Source organism: Sus scrofa, chromosome Y (genome assembly GCF_054392235.1).
Source record: "Sus scrofa isolate SSC_HxYL_T2T_F1_AM1 chromosome Y, Sscrofa_HxYL_maternal_Yorkshire_Landrace_v2.0, whole genome shotgun sequence".
Lineage (NCBI taxonomy): Eukaryota > Metazoa > Chordata > Mammalia > Artiodactyla > Suidae > Sus > Sus scrofa.
This window is the reverse complement of record NC_139402.1, coordinates 42,453,854-42,468,708: the sequence shown is the minus strand read 5'-3', so window position 1 is coordinate 42,468,708 and position 14,855 is coordinate 42,453,854.

The following is a 14,855-nucleotide window of genomic DNA, read 5'->3' as shown; positions in this document are numbered from 1 at the left end:
TTGGATACCTCAAAGAAATATTTTCACCAGGAGGAGGAGGTCAGCGGGTTCCACAGGGCAGCTCCAAAAACTGGAGCTGGATTGACAGCTCATGAATCTACTGATGATGATCTAGCAGGGAATTACACACATTCTGTGAACAATCAGGAATACAACATTTAGATTTTATAATAGCACAGGTAACTCATGATTCTTCTGATTTCTCTGGCTGGTTATGAAACATTTGTATGCCTTGGTCAGCATGCAATGGAAAGCTACCTTATGTCCTTTTGAACAGTATGATTTATGGCATCACTTTAAAGTTAACTTACTCAAATATATTCTAAACAGTCCCCACCATGTTCAAAATTCTCTTCTCAACGTCCACTTGTCACACACCTTGTATCACTTTCTGTATCCATATTAGTCTGTCCCTTATTTTCCAAGTAGAGCAATCAGCTGAAGACAGACTATCTTTCTTTTGCCTTAATAAGATGCAATTCCATTCCTCATTCCTTCTATATTGAAAACACACTCATTCTACTTTTCTAAAGCAACCATGGACTCTCCTTTATAATTTCTAAAAACACATGTTTTTCTTATAGAAACCATCTCAAGGTGGCACTGATCATATTGTTTCATCATTCTAAAGACCTTTAGTTTCTGTTTAGTAACTGATGTTTCAGTGTCTCATTTGACTTCTGTTAAACCTAGGTACGATAAGATATTATACCTAATGTTGACAACTGTAACAACATGTATGTAGTTACCTTCCATATTTTAAGAATTTCTAAAAGAGAAGTTGGACTCTGAAACAATCAGAAAGGTATTGAGAAAAGAAAATGGATTCCCCGTCACAACTCAAAGGTTGTGTAAAGAATTTTGTAACCGGCATGCCAGAAATATAAATGTGGCAGATTCATGAGGGAGGGGCCCAGGATTGGAGAGGAGGACTGAAAAGTGGCTCTGTATTCCTACATTTAGAGTCACCCAGGGCTATGTGGTGATAAGGACAGGAGCCATTATGGAAATGTTCCATCAGTCTTGATCCTGGGCCTGAGGGGTCAACCATAGAGACCTTCGTCTTCAGGGGCAATCCCTCTTCCAGTGATCTCTGAGTCTTGGGGCATTCCCATTTAAAAGGTCCCTCTTTTCCTCAGAGGAAACAGACTCCGGGCATAGGTCTCTGCCCTAGTCCTCTCACCTTGGAAACTCCCAGGTTGACTCCCTGTAGCGCCATAACCAGAGCCTCAGTCTTTTCTCAGTCTCTCTTCTTGTTCTCTTTTCATTCTTCCTGGCCCTGATTATAACATACTCTGAGGAGGTGCTCCAGATCCTGATCAGGGCCAAAAGCCAATTTTTTTTGGAGCTTTCTCCATATAACTGGCACCGGCTGAGCTATGAATTTATCCTTAAGAATTATTTGGCCCTCCATTGTTTCTGGGTTCCTTTGTATGTTTTCTCAATGCCCTTCTGAGTCTTGCTAAGAAAGCTGATGGACTCTCTCATTAAATCTTCAATAGTTTTTAATGGGTTTTACTCATGAGGCTTTTAATCCCTGTACTATACAAGTAATAAAATGATTTCTATGCCAGTTGTGAGAATACTCACTGCGATGGAAACCAAAGTAAAGAGAGCTAGGACCAAATTATTTGGAGTGAGAGGCTTTCCTTTTCTTAGTAGATTATCAGCTTCTCGGGTTAGATGTTTGATTTGACCTCAAGTGGGAAGATGAGGAAGATGAGCCCTCATCATCCTCCTTCTGGGGTCTGGAGTCAAGGGATGCTTCACAAGCTTGCCCATGAAATGGTTTGATTCTTCTATATGGCCCTTCTCTAATTGTTCTTGGACCAGATCACTTAAAACCTTTAATTTTTCTGAAGAAAGAGGCCACTGCTCAACCCAAACTGGTTTTTCTGTAGTCCATTTCAGTCGAATAGGTTCAGGAGAAACATAATTATTTTTACAAGCAGTGGCCGCTAATGAAAAGGCCGATATCCCAAACCAGATTTGTCCATTTTAATCTCAGATTCAATAGGTTCCACTCTCCCCTGATGATGTCTTCCTAATCCCAATCTGGGAATGTAACCCTGTTTCTGCAACATTTTTTGGCTTTGATGACTATATTGATCTACTGGCGGTAAGTAAATTTCTGCATGCCACTGTTGTAATAAATCTCTTCCCCATAGATTGATAGGGAGTTGAGCAACATAAGGTTTCAATCTAGCTGGCTGCCCATCTGGTCCTTCACAATTAAGCCATTGGGCACTCTTTTTGAGACCCTCTGCTTTTCCTAACCCAGTGACTTCAATATCAGCTGGCTGAAGAGGCCAGGCGTCTGGCCAATGTAAATGGCTAATGATTGAAACATCAGCACCAGTATCAATCAATCCTCTAAAAGACTTCCCATTTATGATAACTTGACAAGTGGGTCGTTCCTCTAGGACCTTTTCTGATAAAAACACTCCTGCCCCTCCTGTGGTATTGAATCTCTTCTGTCTAAAATTATTCCTGTCTTTTTTTTTCTGGACTCTAGGTAAAATTAAGATTTGAGCAATCCGATCCCCTTTTTTAATTTTCCAAGGAATCGTAGTGGAAACCATCACTTGTACTTTATCATCCCCGATATTATCCAATATCCTGGTATGAACTCGAATTCCTTGTTCTGTTAGCTCTGCCCTTCCTATTATCAATCCTATTGTATCTGATGGTAATGGATTTTCCAACTTGGTTGTAATAGAAGTAGGAGTTTCACTAGGAAGGAGAATTAAATCCTGTAAACTAGGGAGATCTACTGTGATGTCGAACGCTGGTGCAGAGCGTAGTTCCAGGGAATCTGGCTCTTGTTCTGAATGGGGAAAGCTTCCTTGGTTGACGGGGCTGGAAGCTTGCCCCGAGAATAGTTTCCCAACAAGGGGGTTCCATCTTTATGAAAGATGGACCGGCACTGGTTAGCCCAGTGATTTCCTTTATTACATCTTGGACATAGTCTGGGCTGTTTATTATTGTTACTAGAAGGTGCTGAAGCTCCATGAAAGAAAGGTCGGGCTCGTGGAAGAGCACGACATTGTTTTTTAATATGTCCTGTCTTACCACAATTAAAACATTTTCCTGAAAATTTGTCTTTAACTTTTAAATTAGCCATTGCTTGGGCTAGCATTGAGGCCTTAAAAGACTCCGTCCCCACTCCCTGACAGGCTTTAATATATTCGGCTATGTTAGCTTTTCCTTTTAAAAATCCTATGGCCTTTTTGCAATCAGTGTTTGCATTTTCATATGCTAACAATTGAAAAATAGTATCAGACACCTCAGAGTTAGTAACTTGTCGTTTTAATGCCTCTTGTAAACGAGCTAGAAATTCAGTATAAGGTTCCTTAGGGCCTTGTAGGATCTTTTGAAAAGAAATATTTATTTGACCCGTAGATTCAATTTTATCCCATGCCGTTAAGCAACATTGTCTAATCTGTTCAACAGCCAAATCATTCATTCTTAATTGATCTTGAAGATTACTCCAAGGACCAATCCCTAACAATTGTTCCATTGTAATTGGAAGATTTCGAGCCTGATTACGATTAGCAGTAATTTGGGCATGATCTTGCCACCAAGACTTAAATTGTAAATATTCACTAGGTGATAGCACAGCACGGGTTAAGCTATGCCAATCAGAAGGAATCATACGATTTCCTTCAGCTACTCCCTGCACGATTCCTTTTGTAAAGGGAGAATTAACACCATAGTTTTGAACGGCCTGTTTTAATTCTTTAAGAATTTTAAAAGGAAAGGGCTCATGAATGAACTCGTAAACTCCATCAGGGTTGGCGGGATCAATGCCTGGAGCCACTGTCTCCCTGACAGTTACTGGAAAGGCTAAATGTATGGCATCCAAATCACCTTCCCTTTGAGCCTGTAAAATTCCCTGTTGAATGGATGATAGGTGGTGTTCAGGGATAGCGCTCACTTTCTTTACAACCCTGGAAGTAGAGGCTTGACGAGTCCGCGTCACCTTACTCCTAATAGGAGGCGATTGAGGAATATCAGAATCAACAATTGGAGCTGAAGGCTCAGGAGCCAGATATTCTCTATGATAATTTTGTTCAGGGACTGCATATTTAGATTCTTCCAGCAAAGGTGTAAACTCCCCCTCTTCCTCTAAGTCCTCTGTGGTCTCTGGAAGTTCTAAAACTGATTTAATTAAGTTCCAAGTACTCCAAATGGACTCAGGAATTCGAATGCCCTCATCCTGCAATATCCTAAATTCCATTCCTATCATTTCCCATATCTTTACATATAATGTTTCTGATGTAAAAAGCCAAACACAATGTCTCTCAATAGTCTGAAAAAGTTTCAAAAGCTTACTTTCACTTGTTTTTGCACCCCCCTTTTTAAGGAGTTGTCCAAACACACAAATGTAAGGATTATAGTTTCCCATTTTAGCCCGTAAATACCTGAGAGAGGGAACTTATCTGCAGGATTTCGTCAGCGTGGCCACACAAAATTCCTCCCTTCTTCTCAGGGTTCACCAGCACTTCCAGAGAATAAAATTTCCACTGTAGTCGCGGTCCTTCGTCCTCGTGCCTGCCTGTTTGTGAGCCTGCCCCACGTTGGGCGCCACTTGCCGGGGCCAGCTCAGCAGGATGGGGAAGAACGGGTGCTGTGGAACTTAAGGAAAAATAGTTAACATAAAACAAGACACAGAGACATTATTCTTAAGTAAAGGTGGGAGCCGGGGGATTCAAGGTCTCAGGGACCAAGAGCACCGGGGAACTCCAGATCTCAGGGACCAAGAGCACCGCCTCAAGAAACCACACTGCTTTTATTGTGAGATTAAGTGAGGAGTGGCTATGGGTGGATGATACAGGGTTTGTTTGCTATTATATAAGTTCTTTTACTATTTAGAAAGCCACTTAGGTGGTAAAGGGTTAAGCTCTTACTCTGACCTCTAGGCACATAACAGTACTTAAGCTTAAGTCATTTACGCCTTTAGGTCTTTCCTCTTAAGCTTAAGTCATTTACCAGCACTGTGACTGTTTTTCCAAGAAGGAAGATGGGATAAAGTAAGACAAGAAGATGGGATAAAGTAAAGAAGGACAAGATGGAGTTTTCAAGAAAACATGTCTTGCAACAGGAACCCTCCAAACAGAGGCCTTTTAACCGAGATGTAACCGGTCTCTTTCAGGTGCCTTTTCCACAGTTGAATAAGAACAAGCCCTCCCTCTCCTGGAGGGCTTCCTGGGAGTGCGGTGCCTGGGGCCAGTGCCAGTGTGTTTGTTGTGTCTACAGTCATAAGGAAGGAAAGGTGGGTCGATTGTCTGATCTTGCAGGAGCCCTGTGATGATGCCTGCAATGTGAGGGTATTGAAAGTTCCCTCCTGGAAGGGAGTGGGCTCTGTCCCTGACAATCCTGAGGCTAGCGAATGAGGAGGTCTATTCCATAGAGACTGGTTTTGGTTGACAGACATCTTGCACTCTGGGCTATGGTTGGGCAGCCCACTGGCCAAGGATGCTCAGACCATTGTTTGGATGTCAAATCATTGAGACATGAAGAGTCATAGTCTTCATATTCCATATGCCCTAAGAACGAGTCCAGAGATCCACACCCGAGCAAATCCACAAGACCTCATGGACCAGGTAGGGAATGCTGCAGAGAAGCCATTTCTTGGGGAGCACTCATGTGAACGTTGCTTCAAGTGTGTTTCTCTCTGAGTCCAATATGGGACCCTCCAGACCGAAGTACATATGAAGTGGTCATTGTGTCCATATGAAAGGTTGAATATGGGAAGTGTTGTGGAAGCATGACCTAGTTGGGGTGTCTCCACACAGCACAGGAAGTCTTTCTGGACCACGGATTTTATATTTGATCAGGCCTAGGATGACACGGAGAAAAGGCTGGGGGATCCCTTGGACCATTCTCTTGGCTAATATATTTCATCCATTGTCACTACAGGTCAACTGGTAGCAGGAGGATTCAAGAGAAATTGAAGGGGGGCCAAGGGGAGAGGGAGCGAGCTAGAGAGAAGGAAATCAAAAGAAGGAGAGAGAGAGGTACAGGAGCTGTGGATTCAAGCAACTGTCAATGGCAGGATAATTTCCCCAAGGACATGTCTTGGTTTAAGGTGGATAACCCACAAGTGGTACAAACAAGCACACTTGTGCCAGAGTCTTCTCTCCTTCCTGGCCTGACACCCAATTTCTGTCCATTACGATCCCTGCTCCCTACTGGAAGACAGGTTTGAAAGCCTTGGTTTGGTACGTATATCTTCTCCAATGGCATGGGGTGGAAATCAGGTTAAGAGATATTCCATAGTTTCCTTCCGTAGAAAAGTCTCCTCCCATGGAAAGGGACGCTCGGGTGTTGTTCTTCTTCCTCCATCGGCCATTGTTTTCCTGTTCAGGATCCTTGGGGAGTGGGTCTTTTTCAATCACATATTTTCTTTCCACAGGAGATTGTAAACTGTGTATTCCTGGGAAGCAGATCTTGAACCACCGTGTTGAGCCTGACACACGTTCAGGGGAAGAGCCATCCTTGTGTAGAGAGCAGGTGGGCACAGAGGAGGTGGAGTTGCCTTGCATCTGAGAAGTTCAGGCCCAATGGTTGCCATGGCAATGGCATGCTGCCCACCAAGCCTTGTGACACCACAGACCCTCTGTGAGAAGAGAGGCGAGGGATGGGCCCAAAGTGGGAAGCTCTCACCGTCACCCCTCAATGGTTGTACCTCGGGCAGCCTGAGCTCATGATCTGGAGGTATGTTGATACTAAATTAAAGGAGGATCCATTGGCTGTATTGCACATTATGATGATAAGTATGCTTTCCAGCATTCTTCTCGTGGCCCCCATTCTCCTCAGGCTCCTGAGGAAATAAATATCCACTGCTCAGGCTTGTTTTAGGATTATGATATATCTGACAGGGACCAGTGAGCTTATCACTTCCAGTCTTTTCCAACAGGGGAAAAAAGCCTCCTAGGTATGACCGGGATGATAAATCTCATTCCAGAGCTCACACCATGAAAATAGGCCCTTCTGCCTTCAACCAAGGACGAGGCCCTCCATATCAAACCTGAGGAAATATTGGACTAGGGGGAAGGACCATTCCCTGCTTCGGAACATACACGTCAATAGATGAAATCACAAACTAGCTACACACAGTAACAAATTTCCCGATTATGTCGCTGGGATACGTCTGGTGGGTATTTCACAGGTTGATAAGAGGACGTCCTGTCTACTGGGGTGCTGGATGGAAGTGGGTTGACTAGTTCCACTGCTGGCTTTTTTGTGGGGTACACAGTTGTCAGGAATTTGAGAAGTGTCTCTTCTTCTCTTCCGTGAGCCCTGTGGTAAGGGCAAAATGGGCAGGTCTTGAGGTTTCCCTCTTGGACGAGAGGGGCCTCTGGCCTGCCAATTGAGGGTCTAGAGAAGGAGGAGGATGGTCCCAAATGGAGACTGGTTTGAGGGGACTGAATGCTTGAACTCTGTCCCATTGTCATTCAGACCATGCTGAAAGGTGCTCAGACCCCTTCTTAGATGCCAATTCACTGAGACATGGAGAGTCAGAAACTTCCTGTCCTAACTCCCCTAAGAGAGAGTCGAGAGATCCACCTCACCAGCAACCTCACAGACCTGATGACACACGTGGGGTGTGCTGCAGAGAAGTGAATTCTCACTCGGTCCCTTATGTGTAGGTGGTTGCAAAGATGTTGATCTCGGAGTCAAATCTGTGACCATGTAGAACGCAGTACAAGTGGGATGGTTATCTCTCAGTGTGAAGGGCTGACAATGGTAGATAGTGGTACCCTGTGTAAGGTGGAATATCTCCATACAAACAGAGGAGTTATTTTAGGAGAAATGCTGTCATTTTTGATAGGAGTTTGGAAGACTGATGGAACAACTTGGTAAAGAATTTGACTGCTCTCCTGGCTGAGATAGGCCAACCTGGACCAGCACAGATAACCTTGGATGAGGAGGATTGGAGAGAATGTGAAGGGAGGAAGAAGATGAGAGAGAGATATAGAGAGAGAGTGAGAGAGAGATTTGGATACAAGCCACATTCCAGGGCACAATTTCATTCCCAAGCCCTTGTCTGTATTTTTGTGGACTATTAAACACAAAGGCTATATCAGGACTCTTGCATGAGATTTTCACTCGTTCTTGGCCTGTCTCTAGAAATAGGTCGGTTGGAAGCAGTCCTACCTGCGGAGCACCCATGTCTTCTCAAAGGACACGAGGTGTGTGTCCTGGTAAGTGACGCACTATATGTTCCCTAAGCGGAAAAGTCCGTTCCTATTGAAATGGCAGCTAATAGAGTGTTCTCCTCAGTCGTTCCTTGATTTCATTGTCCAGGGGATTTTGTTTGGGTGTTTGGAATGACATCTTTTCTCTCCAAAGGAGATTCTGTACTGTGTATTCGTGTGAGGCAGTGACTGAGAAAGCACTTGACCCTGAAGTGCCGCACATGTTATCAGAGATCCATCATGATAGAGCAAATTGGGTTCCCCATTGTGTAGAGTTGCCTTCCTTCTGAAAGGTGCAGTCCCAGAGCGGGCCATGGCACTGGTATGATGCCCATGGAGCCATGTGATCCAACAAACTCTGTGAGAAAAGAGGTGTGTGATGGGCCATATGTGGGACATTCTCCCCCTCAAACCTTGAGAGTTCAATGAGGGACACCATGAGCTCTTGCTCTGGAGGTCTGTCGAAGTTGATGGAAAGGAGGATCCATCAGATGGGTGGTCCTCTTGGATGAACACTATTATCTCCATCTGTAGACTCATAGCCACCACTCTCATCAGGCTCCCAAGCTCAATGTGGATTCTAGAGGCTTGGTGTTTGAACATGTGATATCTTCAGGGGATCCGTGGGCAGAATACCTCAAGGGAGTTCCTACTTGTGAAAAATGAATTGTGCCTCACGGCCATTTAAACAAGTTATCCTGGTGCACAAACAAGGAAACCATGCCCCAATGCTCTCCCCCAAGAAGGAGGCCCTGGATGGAACCACTAAAGAAGACAGTCCCAATGGGGCATTTTCAGCTCCACACTCCTGAATCCATATTTCCATAGCCTAAGCCACAGGGGAGCCCTCCAAACAGAGGCCTTTTAACCGAGATGTAACCGGTCTGTTTCAGGTGCCTTTTCCACAGTTGGATAAGAACAAGCCCTCCCTCTCCTGGAGGGCTTCCTGGGAGTGTGGTGCCTGGGGCCAGTGCCAGTGTGTTTGTTGTGTCTACAGTCATAAGGAAGGAAAGCGCGGTCGATTGTCTGATCTTGCAGGAGCCCTGTGATGATGCCTGCAATGTGAGGGTATTGAAAGTTCCCTCCTGGAAGGGAGTGGGCTCTGTCCCTGACAATCCTGAGGCTAGAGAATGAGGAGGTCTATTCCATAGAGACTGGTTTTGGTTGACAGACATCTTGCACTCTGGGCTATGGTTGGGCAGCCCACTGGCCAAGGATGCTCAGACCATTGTTTGGATGTCAAATCATTGAGACATGAAGAGTCATAGTCTTCATATTCCATATGCCCTAAGAACGAGTCCAGAGATCCACACCCGAGCAAATCCACAAGACCTCATGGACCAGGTAGGGAATGCTGCAGAGAAGCCATTTCTTGGGGAGCACTCATGTGAACGTTGCTTCAAGTGTGTTTCTCTGTGAGTCCAATATGGGACCCTCCAGACCGAAGTACATATGTAGTGGTCATTGTGTCCATATGAAAGGTTGAATATGGGAAGTGTTGTGGAAGCATGACCTAGTTGGGGTGTCTCCACACAGCACAGGAAGTCTTTCTGGACCACGGATGTTATATTTGATCAGGCCTAGGATGACACGGAGAAAAGGCTGGGGGATCCCTTGGACCATTCTCTTGGCTAATATATTCCATCCATTATCACTACAGGTCAACTGGTAGCAGGAGGATTCAAGAGAAATTGAAGGGGGGCCAAGGGGAGAGGGAGCGAGCTAGAGAGAAGGAGATCAAAAGAAGGAGAGAGAGAGGTACAGGAGCTGTGGATTCAAGCAACTGTCAATGGCAGGATAATTTCCCCAAGGACATGTCTTGGTTTAAGGTGGATAACCCACAAGTGGTACAAACAAGCACACTTGTGCCAGAGTCTTCTCTCCTTCCTGGCCTGACACCCAATTTCTGTCCATTACGATCCCTGCTCCCTACTGGAAGACAGGTTTGAAAGCCTTGGTTTGGTACGTATATCTTCTCCAATGGCATGGGGTTGAAATCAGGTTAAGAGAGAGATATTCCATAGTTTCCTTCCGTAGAAAAGTCTCCTCCCATGGAAAGGGACGCTCGGGTGTTGTTCTTCTTCCTCCATCGGCCATTGTTTTCCTGTTCAGGATCCTTGGGGAGTGGGTCTTTTTCAATCACATATTTTCTTTCCACATGAGATTGTAAACTGTGTATTCCTGGGAAGCAGTTCTTGAACCACCGTGTTGAGCCTGACACACGTTCAGGGGAAGAGCCATCCTTGTGTAGAGAGCAGGTGGGCACAGAGGAGGTGGAGTTGCCTTGCATCTGAGAAGTTCAGGCCCGATGGTTGCCATGGCAATGGCATGCTGCCCACCAAGCCTTGTGACACCACAGACCCTCTGTGAGAAGAGAGGCGAGGGATGGGCCCAAAGTGGGAAGCTCTCACCGTCACCCCTCAATGGTTGTACCTCGGGCAGCCTGAGCTCATGATCTGGAGGTATGTTGATACTAAATTAAAGGAGGATCCATTGGCTGTATTGCACATTATGATGATAAGTATGCTTTCCAGCATTCTTCTCGTGGCCCCCATTCTCCTCAGGCTCCTGAGGAAATAAATATCCACTGCTCAGGCTTGTTTTAGGATTATGATATATCTGACAGGGACCAGTGAGCTTATCACTTCCAGTCTTTTCCAACAGGGGAAAAAAGCCTCCTAGGTATGACCGGGATGATAAATCTCATTCCAGAGCTCAAACAATGAAAATAGGCCCCTCTGCCTTCAACCAAGGACGAGGCCCTCCATATCAACCCTGAGGAAATATTGGACTAGGGGGAAGGACCATTCCCTGCTTCGGAACATACACGTCAATAGATGAAATCACAAACTAGCTACCCACAGTAACAAATTTCCCGAGTATGACGCTGGGATACGTCTGGTGGCTATTTCACAGGTTGATAAGAGGACGTCCTGCCTACTGGGGTGCTGGATGGAAGTGGGTTGACTAGTTGCACTGCTGGCTTTTTTGTGGGGTACACAGTTGTCAGGAATTTGAGAAGTGTCTCTTCTTCTCTTCCGTGAGCCATGTGGTGAGGGCTGTATGGCAGGTCTTGAGGTTTCCCTCTTGGACGAGAAGGGCCTCTGGCCTGCCAATTGAGGGTCTAGAGAAGGAGGAGGATGGTCCCAAATGGAGACTGGTTTGAGGGGACCGAATCCTTGAACTCTGTCCCATTGTCATTCAGACCATGCTGAAATGTGCTCAGACCCCTTCTTAGATGCCAATTCACTGAGACATGGAGGGTCAGAAACTTCCGGTCCTAACTCCCCTAAGAGAGAGTCGAGAGATCCACCTCACCAGCAACCTCACAGACCTGATGACACACGTGGGGTGTGCTGCAGAGAAGTGAATTCTCACTCGGTCCCTTATGTGTAGGTGGTTGCAAAGATGTTGATCTCGGAGTCAAATCTGTGACCATGTAGAACGCAGTACAAGTGGGATGGTTATCTCTCAGTGTGAAGGGCTGACAATGGTAGATAGTGGTACCCTGTGTAAGGTGGAATATCTCCATACAAACAGAGGAGTTATTTTAGGAAAAATGCTGTCATTTTTGATAGGAGTTTGGAAGACTGATGGAACAACTTGGTAAAGAATTTGACTGCTCCCCTGGCTGAGATAGGCCAACCTGGACCAGCACAGATAACCTTGGATGAGGAGGATTGGAGAGAATGTGAAGGGAGGAAGAAGATGAGAGAGAGATATAGAGAGAGAGTGAGAGAGAGATTTGGATACAAGCCACATTCCAGGGCACAATTTCATTCCCAAGCCCTTGTCTGTATTTTTGTGGACTATTAAACACAAAGGCTATATCAGGACTCTTGCATGAGATTTTCACTCGTTCTTGGCCTGTCTCTAGAAATAGGTCGGTTGGAAGCAGTCCTACCTGCGGAGCACCCATGTCTTCTCAAAGGACACGAGGTGTGTGTCCTGGTAAGTGACACACTATATGTTCCCTAAGCGGAAAAGTCCGTTCCTATTGAAATGGCAGCTAATAGAGTGTTCTCCTCAGTCGTTGCTTGATTTCATTGTCCAGGGGATTTTGTTTGGGTGTTTGGAATGACATCTTTTCTCTCCAAAGGAGATTCTGTACTGTGTATTCGTGTGAGGCAGTGACTGAGAAAGCACTGGACCCTGAAGTGCCGCACATGTTATCAGAGATCCATCATGATAGAGCAAATTGGGTTCCCCATTGTGTAGAGTTGCCTTCCTTCTGAAAGGTGCAGTCCCAGAGCGGGCCATGGCACTGGTATGATGCCCATGGAGCCATGTGATCCAACAAACTCTGTGAGAAAAGAGGTGTGTGATGGGCCATATGTGGGACATTCTCCCCCTCAAACCTTGAGAGTTCAATGAGGGACACCATGAGCTCTTGCTCTGGAGGTCTGTCGAAGTTGATGGAAAGGAGGATCCATCAGATGGGTGGTCCTCTTGGATGAACACTATTATCTCCATCTGTAGACTCATAGCCACCACTCTCATCAGGCTTCCAAGCTCAATGTGGATTCTAGAGGCTTGGTGTTTGAACATGTGATATCTTCAGGGGATCCGTGGGCAGAATACGTCAAGGGAGTTCCTACTTGTGAAAAATGAATTGTGCCTCACGGCCATTTAAACAAGTTATCCTGGTGCACAAACAAGGAAACCATGCCCCAATGCTCTCCCCCAAGCAGGAGGCCCTGGATGGAACCCCTGAAGAAGACAGTCCCAATGGGGCATTTTCAGCTCCACACTCCTGAATCCATATTTCCATAGCCTAAGCCACAGGGGAGCCCTCCAAACAGAGGCCTTTTAATCGAGATGTAACCGGTCTGTTTCAGGTGCCTTTTCCACAGTTGGATAAGAACAAGCCCTCCCTCTCCTGGAGGGCTTCCTGGGAGTGTGGTGTCTGGGGCCAGTGTCAGTGTGTTTGTTGTGTCTACAGTCATAAGGAAGGAAAGCGCGGTCGATTGTCTGAACTTGCAGGAGCCCTGTGATGATGCCTGCAATGTGAGGGTATTGAAAGTTCCCTCCTGGAAGGGAGTGGGCTCTGTCCCTGACAATCCTGAGGCTAGAGAATGAGGAGGTCTATTCCATAGAGACTGGTTTTGGTTGACAGACATCTTGCACTCTGGGCTATGGTTGGGCAGCCCACTGGCCAAGGATGCTCAGACCATTGTTTGGATGTCAAATCATTGAGACATGAAGAGTCATAGTCTTCATATTCCATATGCCCTAAGAACGAGTCCAGAGATCCACACCCGAGCAAATCCACAAGACCTCATGGACCAGGTAGCGAATGCTGCAGAGAAGCCATTTCTTGGGGAGCACTCATGTGAACGTTGCTTCAAGTGTGTTTCTCTGTGAGTCCAATATGGGACCCTCCAGACCGAAGTACATATGTAGTGGTCATTGTGTCCATATGAAAGGTTGAATATGGGAAGTGTTGTGGAAGCATGACCTAGTTGGGGTGTCTCCACACAGCACAGGAAGTCTTTCTGGACCACGGATGTTATATTTGATCAGGCCTAGGATGACACGGAGAAAAGGCTGGGGGATCCCTTGGACCATTCTCTTGGCTAATATATTCCATCCATTATCACTACAGGTCAACTTGTAGCAGGAGGATTCAAGAGAAATTGAAGGGGGGCCAAGGGGAGAGGGAGCGAGCTAGAGAGAAGGAGATCAAAAGAAGGAGAGAGAGAGGTACAGGAGCTGTGGATTCAAGCAACTGTCAATGGCAGGATAATTTCCCCAAGGACATGTCTTGGTTTAAGGTGGATAACCCACAAGTGGTACAAACAAGCACACTTGTGCCAGAGTCTTCTCTCCTTCCTGGCCTGACACCCAATTTCTGTCCATTACGATCCCTGCTCCCTACTGGAAGACAGGTTTGAAAGCCTTGGTTTGGTACGTATATCTTCTCCAATGGCATGGGGTTGAAATCAGGTTAAGAGAGAGATATTCCATAGTTTCCTTCCGTAGAAAAGTCTCCTCCCATGGAAAGGGATGCTCGGGTGTTGTTCTTCTTCCTCCATCGGCCATTGTTTTCCTGTTCAGGATCCTTGGGGAGTGGGTCTTTTTCAATCACATATTTTCTTTCCACATGAGATTGTAAACTGTGTATTCCTGGGAAGCAGTTCTTGAACCACCGTGTTGAGCCTGACACACGTTCAGGGGAAGAGCCATCCTTGTGTAGAGAGCAGGTGGGCACAGAGGAGGTGGAGTTGCCTTGCATCTGAGAAGTTCAGGCCCGATGGTTGCCATGGCAATGGCATGCTGCCCACCAAGCCTTGTGACACCACAGACCCTCTGTGAGAAGAGAGGCGAGGGATGGGCCCAAAGTGGGAAGCTCTCACCGTCACCCCTCAATGGTTGTACCTCGGGCAGCCTGAGCTCATGATCTGGAGGTATGTTGATACTAAATTAAAGGAGGATCCATTGGCTGTATTGCACATTATGATGATAAGTATGCTTTCCAGCATTCTTCTCGTGGCCCCCATTCTCCTCAGGCTCCTGAGGAAATAAATATCCACTGCTCAGGCTTGTTTTAGGATTATGATATATCTGACAGGGACCAGTGAGCTTATCACTTCCAGTCTTTTCCAACAGGGGAAAAAAGCCTCCTAGGTATGACCGGGATGATAAATCTCA